Source organism: Camelus ferus, chromosome 12, assembly GCF_009834535.1.
Source record: "Camelus ferus isolate YT-003-E chromosome 12, BCGSAC_Cfer_1.0, whole genome shotgun sequence".
Taxonomy (NCBI): domain Eukaryota; kingdom Metazoa; phylum Chordata; class Mammalia; order Artiodactyla; family Camelidae; genus Camelus; species Camelus ferus.
In genome coordinates this window covers 47,613,547-47,626,613 of record NC_045707.1, presented here as the reverse complement: position 1 = coordinate 47,626,613, position 13,067 = coordinate 47,613,547, and positions in this window count along the sequence as shown.

Genomic DNA, 13,067 nt, shown 5'->3' with positions numbered 1-13,067 from the left:
GAATTGGATTTCTCTGAGAAAATCAGAAAAGACTTCTGGAGGGAGAACGTTTAAGCTGTAATTTATAGATGAATATGAGTTTGCCAGGCAAAGTGAAGATAGGCAGATGGGAACTAGCCAAGGCATGGAGGCATGAAGTGCAGGGCAAGTTTAAAGAATAGTGAGCAGCTAGTACTGCAGCAGGAGTACACATTCTGCAGAAGGCTGTGTCAGGAAAACGCGTGTGATGACTGTGGTGTGTGCAGGTTTGGTTATTGTTCATTTACTCAATAAATATTTATTAAGCCGTTACTAAACACAAGGCTTTAGACCAGGAGGTAGGAGCTTGGGGTAAGGAGGATGGGGAGGAGATAAGATATGAATCTACAAAACTGCTTTATATAGTGAGATACTTCCCAGGAGGGAGGACAGCATCAGAAGGGTATTTTACTCATTCGTGTTCATCAGTAACAATGAATTGAGTACTAAATGAGCACCCACCAACACAAATAATGATAAGACATGTTTCTTGCATGGAAGGAGCTGACAGTCTGGTGGAATAAACAGACACAAATAGAACATGATATTGTGTAATATTCAACAACAGACATAATAGCAATTATTGGCAGCTGACTAAGTTTCAGGCAAGATCTAAGTGCTTTGTGTTGATCATTTGGTCTTCACACAAGAGGTAGATTTGATTATTGTCTACATTTCACATATGACAGTCAGGGCCAGAGAGGTTATTTAACTTGCTCAATCAAGGTCATACAGCTAAGATTAAAATCTAGGCAATTTGACTCTCTATTTTTTTTGGTTGATTCACAGTGTTGTGTTTCTGGTGTATAGCAAAGTGATTCCATTTTACATACGTATGTGTGTGTGTGTATACTTTTTCAGATTCTTTTCCATTGTAGTTTATTACAAGGTATTGAATATAGTTCTCTGTGCTGTACAGTAGGACCGTGTTGTTTATATTCAGTAGTTTATGTCTGTTAATCCCAAATTCCTAATTTGTACCCCCTTCCCCTTTGGTAACCATAAATGTTTTCTATGTCTGTGAGTCTGTTTCTGTTTTGTAAATAAGTTCATTTGTATAATTTTTTTAGTTTCCACATTTAAGTGATATCATATGATGTTTGTCTTTCTCTGTCTGACTTACTTCACTTAGTATGATAATCTCTTAAGTCCCATCCATGTTGCTGCAAGTGGCATTTTTTCATTCTTTTTTATGGCTGTGACTCCACACTCTTAACCATCACTCCAGAGGACGATACAAACATGGAAGAGAATCACAGAAGACAGCCTAGAGAAGGCCAGGGAAGACTAATTCTTCCACTCCACCGTTAGTTATGTCCTCTCGGAGGTCCCCAGGGAATATAAAGATAGCTTATAGAATCTTAGGGGGAAACTACCAAACTCATTATACTTACCAGATTGTCTAACATATATAGTTTAAGCTCAAGAGAGCAAACTTTACCCCCAAAGTTTATGTAGTTTCATGTTTCTCATTCAAATTACTGTAATTTTTCCAATCCCCTCTCTCCCTGTGCATACTGAATCTTATTGTATTCTTCCAGGGACTTTATCAAGAGAAGTATAACGTTTCCTGGGAAGTTTCTAATATTTCTTTTCAGGGGACTTGTTGGGGCTCCCAGTAATTTATGTTTTCTACTGCCTTTTGGATAGCACTGTGCAAATTCCTTGCTGGATTTGTATACTGTTAATTCATTATGTATCAGTTCCAATGTCTTGTTTGGAAAATGAAGAAACTAGAATTATATTTCTCATTCAGATTACTGCAACTTTTCCAACTCCCACCTAATTCAGCCCCCTCTGTCCTCATAACCACCATGGACATTGGGTAGGCAAATAACAAAAAAGGGAGAGTTGTAAGATGTAAGTCTAATGATTTTGTTACAAACCTTATTATAAGTAGGTGGTGAAAGATGACATTCTTGGAGAGAAAGTCCAGGACTAGAAGATCTGTGTCAGGTCAGCATTTGTCTACATGTAACAGAACCATACTGGAACAACCTAAGCTAATTAATGATGTTTCTCTTGTAACATAACCAGAGCCCAGGTCAGGACCATGTCAGCATCCTGTCAGGATCCTTTCTTCCCATTCTGCCATTATCTTTGCAAAATTACTGGTATACTTTCAGTTATAAAACCGTAATCATGATAACAAGAAGGGCACAGGGAAAAGGAAAAAGGAAGAAACTAGCCAGCCCTGCCCCTTGGAAAAGTTTTTCCCGGAAGCCACACTCTGCAACTTTTGTTTAAATCCCACTGGCCAGATTTGGGTCACATAGTCTCCGCTAGCTGCAAGGGAATCAGGGCTGGTCAGTGCATTCACTCAGCACATGGAACCCCAACAAAGCAAGGTTTTGATAGTAAGAAAAATAGAGAACATGCTCATTGTCTGGGCTGCTAGCAGTGTCTGCAACATTACCCTAAAATTCTCCAATGAAAGAGAAGAACAGAGAAAAGCCAGTCAAAACAGATTTTAAAACCCTAAGGAATGCAGCTAATTGAATAAATCTGAGCCAGATTTCATGTAAGCAGTTCCTTTTTGAGTTACTTAGATAATTCATGGCCTGGAATAAATAAAAGACAGGTTTGGAGAGGGTAGAGATAGGGCAAAGCATTCCCAGCTAAGGCATTGAAGTGTGAAACATTTTGTGTAGGGAATTGCAATCCATTCCCTGTTTCCAAAGAATAAATTGTAAAGTAAAGAATATCAGGAAGGTAACTGGGTCAGATCATGGAAGGCTTGTGTGGATGCTTTTAAAATGTGTTTATCTCAAGCCAGGAGGGGCTAGGTTAGACTTATATTTTGGATAACTGACGTTTAGTGATAGAATCAAAAAGGTAAAACAGAAGGTGAAGAGAACAGTGAAAAGGCAACTGTAATACAGGTGGAGGATGCTGATCTAGTGGGGCTGCATAGCTTTGCACAAATAGGAAGAAATATTTCTTTGAGCATTAGGGAAGACTTCTTAGAGAAAGCCTTTTATGACAAAGTTAACTTTCTTTTATGCCTCCAGCATTTACCTGCAGAGTCTGAGGCAGCCCTAACTCATATCTTTCATAAGAATTTATTGGACATAGGTTATTCATTAATTAAAACTTCCTAAATAGCTTGTCTTGCTACTCATAAGTAAAAATTATCTGAAGATGTTTTTAGCAAAAGGCTGAGAATTTGAAATAATCCTTAAAATCTAAAGGTAGGAAAGGCCTGTATCAAGGTGCTTGTATTCTCAAAATCAATTGTTCTGCAACTCTGATGACTATCTAGGGAGCTGGGTACAACTACTAGTACAGAGGCCCATCTTCAGACCCTATTGAATCAAAATCCCAAAGGTGGGACTCGAGGATGAGCAGTATATAAATTCCGAGGGTACTCTAATATACACCAGTCTTTGGTCAACAACAGCATAATAGGCCTGACAGGGCATGACCAGGACCCCAGCATTGGACATTGACAGGAAGAAGGGCATGAGATCCACGAATATTCAGTTATGAGGCAAGAGATGAAAGTGCAGGCAGAAAGGCCATCACTCCTGCAGAAGGTCAGAAGCATGGTGCTTGGCTACAAAGCATGGAGGACTTACATTGTAGGCAGGTAGAAAATGGAAGGAGCAGAGGAAGGTCTGGCGTAGGGAGAAGAGCAGGGCTCCAGGCATGTCCTCTTTGTCAGAGGAGGAAACTGCATGGCAATGACCCAAATCATAATATCCAGAGGGATATGACAGACTGAGACTCAACCTTCAAGGCAATTCCATACTTATGTCTTTTGCTGCATACAAAATTCCTCTGTATATAAGGAAACCTATCTGCTAAGCTACTTGTTAATAGAAGAGTATTTAGGGATTACACTGGTCGATAAGTAGAAGGAATTGAATCTCTCATCCTCAGAACAGACTAAAGGAATATCTGGATTGCTCTGATGGGGAAGCTCTGAAGTCCCTACAATTGGATGATACCATTCCTTACACCTTTTGTTCCTTTAAGATCACTGAGCAAATGCCCAGCTTTGGAGCTACTCCCCACTGTGTCTGATGTCAGCCATTTATTTTGTGAACATTGGACAGACAGGAAATTTCATGAAATGGGGTTAAAGAAAGGAGAAGGTAGATAGGCCTGTTTGCTAAGCTTTTCCAACAACAGTTCACATTTTTCTCTGGGAAAAATGAAAATGCTGACTTTAAATAACCAGCCTCAGATCTCTAGGCATGTGGTGACCATGGCCATGCATCCTGTTCACCCTGAGGCGATGTGCATAATTTGCTAAGACTCTTGTGTTTGAGGGCTTTCTCCTAGCATTCTCCTGAGTCAGAACACATCTGGTATGTTTGTGTTGACACTTCCAGGTGAGCTCTTCTGCTTTGGCTTATTCAAAATTATAAATGGTCAGTAAGGTTCAGAAAGCTGTCAAGTAAACATGTGGGGTGTGGGTCATCACAGCACTCCAGGGAGCCTGGAGCGGCCTCCTAAGAAAGCAGGCATCAGTCAAGCTGCTGGGCAGTCACTTCCAAGTTCCCAGAGGTGGTCTGAGTGATGACCCTGCCTGCTGTAAGCTCTCTCCTTCCGTCTCTTGAACACAGGTTCTACGCGCACAGGAGGAGTTCTGTGGTGCTCAGCTTACCTGGCCTCCAGATGCTCCCCGGGGACTTTCTGGTGTCAGCTGGAGCTGTTGATTACCTGTGCCACCCGCTTCTGCTGCTGAATTCTGGTCCTGTTTATTCTGCATACTTATATTACGTGCCTGCTACAGGATGAATATTATAATAAGCAGAGGGATTTTTAAAATATTTAATGACTAGTAGAACATTGGCACTGACAAGTTAGAACAGATGTCTCACCAGTTAGGACAAGCATCAGCCGTGAATTACTGGAACCAGCTGAATACCACTCTTGGTATTGGACATTCCACTGACAGAGATGGATAAGATACAGACCTTCCCTCAAAAGGTCCTCTTGTCAAATAATTTACCCCAAGTTCGGGACCTGGAACAGTATACCAGTGACAGTCCCTATCTTGGAGCCGAGTGCTCTCTCTGGAATGGTGGACAGTGTCCCTATCATTGCTGTAGTGCTCCTGGCCTTTAGCCTTGCACTGGTGTCTAGCAGCCAGGAAGGTACCATGTGGAAGCAGAGGGCCCAGTGACAGCAGATTATTGTTAGAGCAGATTAGAGAGAGGCGGCCTTGGTGTAAATCTGCATTTTGAACTCCATTGTGAAGAAAAAGAACAATTGTGGTGTTCTGGGCACATTTCCATGATTCTGATGGTAGCCTTTGAGAGCTAAAAGGAGACTTCAAGATTATCATCCATCCTGGTAGTTTTTAAACTGGTTTTATTCTTAGAAGAGCCCTTTTTACAAAAGAATTCTTACTTGGAAATCCAGTCAGTAAAACAGATCCAGGTGGAGTTGTATTGCTTGTAAATGGGGTGGGTCCCAAAGATTAATCTCCAGGGCATCCTCCGAAGCCCATGACTACCTATAGCAACACAGGTGGAAAACCACCAAATTCATTCCTCATTCACATATGTGCCAAGTGAGACCAGAAAGGAGAAGGGACCTACCCGTGGTGCTGGCTCATTTGTGTCAGAGGAATGGGATTTAGACTCCTGACTCCTAGCCCTATGCACTCTCCACCAGCCTGCTTCAACCACCCATTGTACTGGCTGCTGTAATCTGTGTGTGGAAGCCACCAGTGAATAACTGAGCATAACTAACATTTGCATAGCTCTTTACTCTTTATAGAGCCCTTTCCCATATACTGTCTTATATGACACAACAGTTCAAATGACCATCTGTTGTCTTATAGGATACAATCGCCCAAATGTACAAGCCAAGAGGGATTAAGTGATCTACTCAATGACAGGCCCTTAGAAATCAGAGTGTAGCCTGAAGAGGTTAGTACATGTTCTGTGATGCTTTGCAAATGCTCTAAACTGATAAACAACTAAAGTAATACTTCCCAGATACTGTTTTCAGACCAGTAGCTTCAGCATTGCCTGGGGAAATTCTGGGATTCCACTCCAGACCACCGGAAACTCTGGAGTGGGGCCCAGCAATATGTTTTTTTAATAAGCCCCCCAGGTGATTCTGATGCCAGCTGAAGTTTGAGAATCAGCGTGCTAAGGAGCAAGGTTGTGACTGCTGCATGATGGAACTGGTTCTTTGTTAAGTTCTCTACTAAGCACACGTGCCTGGCATCACAGCAGACACCACATGGTAAAAGATGCAGCGTTCTCCACCATATCCCTCCGTGCCCTCTTCTCCGGGAGTTAGAATAGAGTTCTCATGTCCCCAAGTCATGGTATAGCACAGTGCTTCTCAAGTTTTGAAGTGTATCAGTCACCTAGAGATATTGTTGAAATAGAGATTCTGATTCAGTAAAACTTAATTATTTCATATTAGTAAAGATAATAAAAGATTGTGGATTCAATAGAGACGCATTTAGATTTTCTTCTGGATATTTGTGAAGCTTTCCCAAGGCCCTACAATTACCCCCAAATTTAGAAAAGCAGAGAAGAGAAGTTTGCTAAGACCAGAGACCCCAGTTACTGTAGTTCAAGTTGGACATCATAGTGTACCACCAAGCATTTGAAGGCTAAGAGTGGTAAAGCTGATTTGTCTCTAAGGGAGAGTCCACCTAACCCCCTTTCAAAAGATCAGTAATGTGGTTAGAATGAGTGAGAGAATCAGTTGGATTCCAGGGTTCCCATGGGAGAAGTCCCTCGCGAACACCTTTTGTGGTAAGTGCTGAGTAATTGCTTCCACTTGATGGAAGTGTTGTGCGGAGTCCCCTGATGAATTAATAGAGAGATGAACCTTTAAGACATCCATTTTCTGTATTGAGTCATCAGAACATCTCACCTAAACCTACGAGATGATTCCCAGCTTTTTCTGGGTAGCATTACAAATTGATGCAAGTGACATAAAAATTAAGAACCCATAATCTAGTCTGTTTATTTCCTTATCATCGAAAGATTGTGTTACTGAATAATAACTTCTTTCTCAGCTCAAAGCAGCTCCTAAGGATTATGCTGAGGTGGCCAGTAGAGATAATAAGCCCCTGACATAAAGATTGGTGACGTGTGTTGATCTACATTCAAGCACACTGGGGAATTATCAGGTTGATGCAATCTCTGATTCTCAACTTTGGGCAGACTATTAAAGTTGCATATGCTGAGAGGATGGTTTCTGGTAGAACAGTATGAAAATGAAGTCCTTTCAGACCCAAAGTCCTATGACTCTGTGTTAAAAGAGTTACTCAACATTTTACTGTGTTTTAAAGATTTCCCCGTGAGCAATGGGGGAAAAGGAGGGTGAACAATATGCTAGTAAAGGAACAGGACAATTTCATCTTAAGAGAGCAATAGAACACCAGCCTTTCAGTTGAAACATTGCTTCATTCACTCATCTGCTTAAATATAAATATTCATTTGGTACATTCTCAAGAGAAGAATTAAAGCAGGACAAATTCTGTTTGGCATATTTGAAAAAAGCAGGTTTTGTAAAGCACTGCAATGATCTGTCACTAGTTGCTCAAAGTACTAATATATCTTCTTTAATTTCACCCACTAGAATCCAAAAAACCAAGATGGCCTTTCTCCAAGGGAGGAGTGGTGAGTGTTGTGCATTTCATTTTTATTTTAATTAAGCCTCTAGTAGCTAAGAAAGTAAGAAATGGCTGAAGGTCCTCTTCATCCCACTTTATCTTTTCATGACAGCAGATGGCACGTGAAGTTTAAATTATATCATCACATTCATAGTAGTGGATACAGAACTTGCCAAATGATGCCATTCTGTGCATTGATACAGTGCTAATTGCCGGTGGTTAATGAGCTCTGCAGAAAAACAAAGCAATCCTAATATTGTGATGCTTTACAGCTCCGAATTTATAACTTGATACAGTGTAGGAAACAGCTCACTCCATGAAGAAAACTTGCACAAGTGTAAGCTCCAGTTTGCAGTCAGTGCTGAACATATTGGGAACATTGAAAAATTAATGAAATATTACAGAAACAGATACCACAAGTACACTTCTATTTCTGGGAAAGCCAGTTGGATTGGTCCTAGTGGGTTTTTTTTTTTTTAATTCATTCTTGGTTCCCTCAATCATTGAAGAGTTATAAATTGCAGTCATTGGTGCCTGATTGGTTTCTGCCAAGGATGAGGGTTGGAGTGCAGCCTTTCCTGCAGGTGTGCTGGGGGCAGAGGGAAGGAGTGCTCCTAACTCCTCACTCCTGATGTCTGGAGGAAGGGGAAGGACTTCCTGACTGTCTTCCCAACAATACCAACACACTGCAGCCAGCAATACCCGTAGGGCCTTATGAATAGTTACTGCCCTCTTTCTGTTAAAACTGCCCACGTGGCCTCTCCAGTCAGTTTGTCATCAGTTGTTGACATCTACTTTGGAAGTTCTATGGACACACATGCACTGATATTTTTTAAGTACCAGAGCTAAATTAAAAGCCCTCTGAGGTTTCAATCCCAGCTGTTCCACTTACTGCTCTGTGACCTTGGCCAAATGAATTAACTTCCCTCAGCTTCAGGTCTTTCCCTGTTTAAAAAAAAAAAAATTAATGTTAACAGTGCTAGCCTTACAGGGTTATTGTGATGAATAAATCTAATAATGCTGTGAAGCCTACCCCAGAAATGGGCACATCTGAAACAATCAATATTGGCCATATTATTGATAGTATGATTTGTAATCAGGGTTTGAAAAACTGCTTGTTCTCAAAATCAAGTGTATGAATGACTTTCACATTATTTTTCCAAGCGTAAAACATTTGTATGAGTGTCTTAGCTCGGGCTGCTTAACAAAATACCACAGACTGGTTGGCTGAAACAACCAGTATTTATTTCTCACAGCTCTGGAGGCTGGGAGGTCCAAGATTGGAGTGCGAGCATGGCTGTGTTTTGGTGAGAACTCTTTTTCTGGGTTATTGTCAGCCGCCTTCTCACTGTGTCCTCACATGGTGGAGAGAGAGCTCTGGTGTCTTCCTGGTCTTATAAGGACATTAATCTCATCATGAAGGCCCCTCCCTCATGACCTCATCTAAACCTAATTACTTCCCAAAAGGTCCCATCTCCAAATACCATTGGGGACTTCAGCTTTAACATACGAATTTTGGGGAGACGGAAACATTCAGTCCATAGGGACAGAGTCTAAATGTTACAAACTTCAAATCATAAACTAGTTGTAAAATCTTGACACCATTGTCACCAAGAATTTTGCTCATTAGTCATTCTCATTTTGCCCCTCTTTAGGAACTTGCTTTGACTGTTTTCCTGGCAGTTCTGAGACAGGGCCTATGGTACAGCCTGTCCTGGGCTCCTTCCTCATTTAAATGGCAGCAAAGGTCTGTTACCAATAGATTCTAGGGTTTCAGAAGGGGCATCTCCCACCAGCTCTCCAGAGGGCTCCTTCAGAGCAGGAAGCTAGAAGGTGCTTTTCAGAAGGGAGAAATTACCTAAGGTTACTACAAGTTACTGTCATGCATGTGTTCTTTCTCCATAAGGAAATAATTTGTTTCGTATGTGTTGGGTGGCATATGTGCCAAACACTGGACTAGATATCTAATATGCCAAGATGCCCATTTTCAGCTCACAGTTGAGACGGTCAGGCTGACACATAAACTGGGAGTGGGAGGGGGGAATGTGTTTAAATGGCTTACACAGTTAGGTGAGTAGGCAGTGGTATATTTACACAGAAACAGAATAATCACTGGAATGACAGAATGTTTCAGCAAATGTTCTTGTTAATGAAGGGAAATTCATTTCTTGAAGGCTCACTTTCATAAGGACACAATACTTGGTCCCCTTAAAGTCAGTGTCTACTCACTCCTTCATCCTTTCAGCCAGATTTATCAAGCAATTTACATCTATGTAAATGATGACCCACATAACACATTACCACATTGTAATGTGTTTTCCCAAACTGTTACAGATATTTCGTTTCCTTGCCTTTCTTCTCTCCTTCCTTCTTCCCAGCCATCAATAACAGTATTTGTATTTTGTAAAAGCAAACATACATGTAATTTTTACCATGTTATCAGGCACTGTCTGTTTATGTGTTTTGGTTGTATGTCATAGTTTATATATGTTGATGCATTAATTCTTGCAACAACCCAATAAGGTAGGTAACATCATTATCCCCATTTTGCAAATGGGGAAACGGAGGTTCAGAGAGGTTGAATAACTTGCCTGAGGTCTCACAGCTCATAAGCAGAAGAGTGGGGATTTGTCCCAACAGTCCCAAGCAGTCTGGCTCTGAGTTTTAGCACAGTCATTGAATTGCTCCTCCAGCTGTGAGGTCCATAACGAGACCTGGATACTCCTTTCTCCTTATCTCACCGGGGCTCTCAAAGATAGTGATTCTCACCAATTCAAAGCCATCTCTTTGTCAACCACTGCAAAATACGTATGTTCACATACAGTCAGCCCTCTGTATCTGTGGGTTCTGCCTTCTCAGATTCAACAAACTGTGAATCAAAAATATTTGAAAAAAAATTCCAGAAATTTCCACAAAGCAAAACTTGAATTTGCCACATACCAGCAACTATTTACATAGCATTTACATTGTATTTACAGCTATTTACATAGTGATTACATTGTATTAGGTATTCTAATTAATCCAGAGATGGTTTAAAGTATATTTAAAGAGAGGATGTGCATAGATTATATGCAAATGCATTCTAATAAGGAACTTGAGTATCTGTGGATTTTGGTACCTGAGAAGGTCCTGGAGCCAATCCCCCAAGGATACCAGGGAGGACTATATACTCATTTTACTCCAATTCCTTGTCACCAGTGCCAACTACAAATTTCCAGTTCACCCACCTCTTAGTTATTAAGTCTGAGATCCCAGAATAAACCTTGGCTTCTTAACTTTTCTTCATCCTCCATATGTTCCAAATACCCTTCTAATGCTTCTCATTGCCTCTGTTAGCCAATGCCACCATAGTGGAAGCAACACAGCTTCCAGCAATGGGTCTATAATGCTAAAGAGTTAACGTTTCCTCTGAGAGGACTGTCCCCTCCCCTCTCATTAGCGTATCCACCAAGCACATATCCACTCAAGTCAGGGAGTTGATCAGACCCATAGAAAGCCACAGTGAGTGCCCTTCAAGATAGAGGGCTGGTATCCACTTTCCCACAGCCCCAGTGCTGCTTCCATTGTCTCAGCCTCTTTATTTTTCAACTGACTGCTGATTTTTTTTTTTATTTCCGCAACATGCAGTCACTGTGGTTTCAGTCATCAACAAAAGGCATATGTCCCAGTTGCTGTGGGAGGTACCCAACTGTCTCCAGGATTCCTTTGCTGCTGGGAAGCTAATAAGTCTTTCATAGGTTTCCTCTTTCGGTGCCTCAGCACTACCAGAGAAATAAGCCACAGTCCTTCAGCACTTTCTGAAACAATTACAGGGTCTCCTTTCACACGCAGAGGGAGCTGCCTCCCCACGAGAGCAGATAACCCATGCCTTCTGTTGCTCATTAACCTCAAGTTGAATAATGTTCACCAAACTGCTTAGATGCATGCGAACATCATGTACCCGGAGGCAGTAGAACAAGTTAAAAATTATTTGTGATAAAGATTCATTTGAAGTGCATCCAAGTTGACTTTAGAAAGCCTCACACATTGTTATCTGATAGCTTCTTCCTGGTTTAGTTGGTAAAATGAACTCTTTAAGTGGGTAATTCATGATGTTGGAACAGAATACTGAATGAGTCAGGAAAAATGAAAAGGTCATGATTTAGTTTTTGAAACTTGCTTTTGAAGCAAGTTGCAAAAGAATGTGTAAATATGACACCATTAAAAATTAATTATAAATGCAATCAGAAAAAGGTTTTCAGTAGTTATCTGGGGGTAGGGTAGAGATTACAGACTGATTTTGTTTTTGTTTCTCAAATTTTCTACAATAACCAAATTTTCTACAATTTGTAATCCTATTTTTAAACTAATATTACTTAAAATGAAAATTATGACAGAAATATGTTGGTGGTTCCATCCTAAGGAAACTAAAATTTCTAGCATATTCTGGTATTCTGTAGCAGAGAATTACCGTGTTGGGAAGTTCCTTTAACACTCTGGGCTTTATTTAGTCATCTGCTAAGTGAAGAGTTGAACTAAGACATCTAAGACCCCTTCTGATGGTAAAGTCCTGTGAGACAACATTTGGAAAAGTTAGAATGTGAAGGACACTAGGACTGCCAGGTGCACATTAGGCTGAAATCTGTCTATTAGCTGTGTAACAGTTATGAGCCCTGGGTTTTTTTCACTTTTAAAATCAGAGGTTGGGATCAGACATTTTTGCTGGCCTCTCTGCTTTCTGTCTGACATTCTGTGGTCCTGTGGATCAGACTGTGGCTCAGAAATTTTTTTTTAAACCTGTTAGTGGCTCATAGGCAAAATACACAGTCTGTTCTCATGCATGTTGGGCAGTGAACAAAAGATGCTGAGGCTGCCACCAAAGACATGTCGCCCAAGAAGTTATGTTTGTAAATCCTGTTTCTAATAATCTTTAAATAGAGCAAAGACAAACAGAAACACATATCTGATCTGATTACAGACCTCAGAGGCTGTGAACTCCGCAGCCTGAAAGTGTCCCAGTTGTTTTCTGTGTGGCGTGGCTTCTTTGTGTTTTTTTGGTCATTTTAAGTTGTCAGGTTATTGCCTTGTTCATAATAGCAGCAAAGTGCAGGAAAGGAACCCAGGCCTGGTAGAATGGGGTCTGCTGTCCCTAAAGCACACTGAAACCTCAGGAAAGTCATTCTATCTTAAATAAGATAATGGTCAGACCATGAAGTCCTGTACAAATGTTAATAGTTTGCTACAACTGTTCCCCTCTCTGGGCCTTAATTTCCTCTTTTGAAAGATGAGTTGGTTTTGATAAGACAATTTCTAAAGGTCTCTTTAACCTTTAAAACTCTTATTTCATAATCCTTCAGTAGTTAATTTCAACAAGTTTTTCCAGTAGAACCTGGATCAGACTTCCCAGTTCTGGGTTTGGGGTTCTTTTAGTGGTTTGGGTTTTTTGTTTTGTTTTGTTTTTTTCAATAAACTG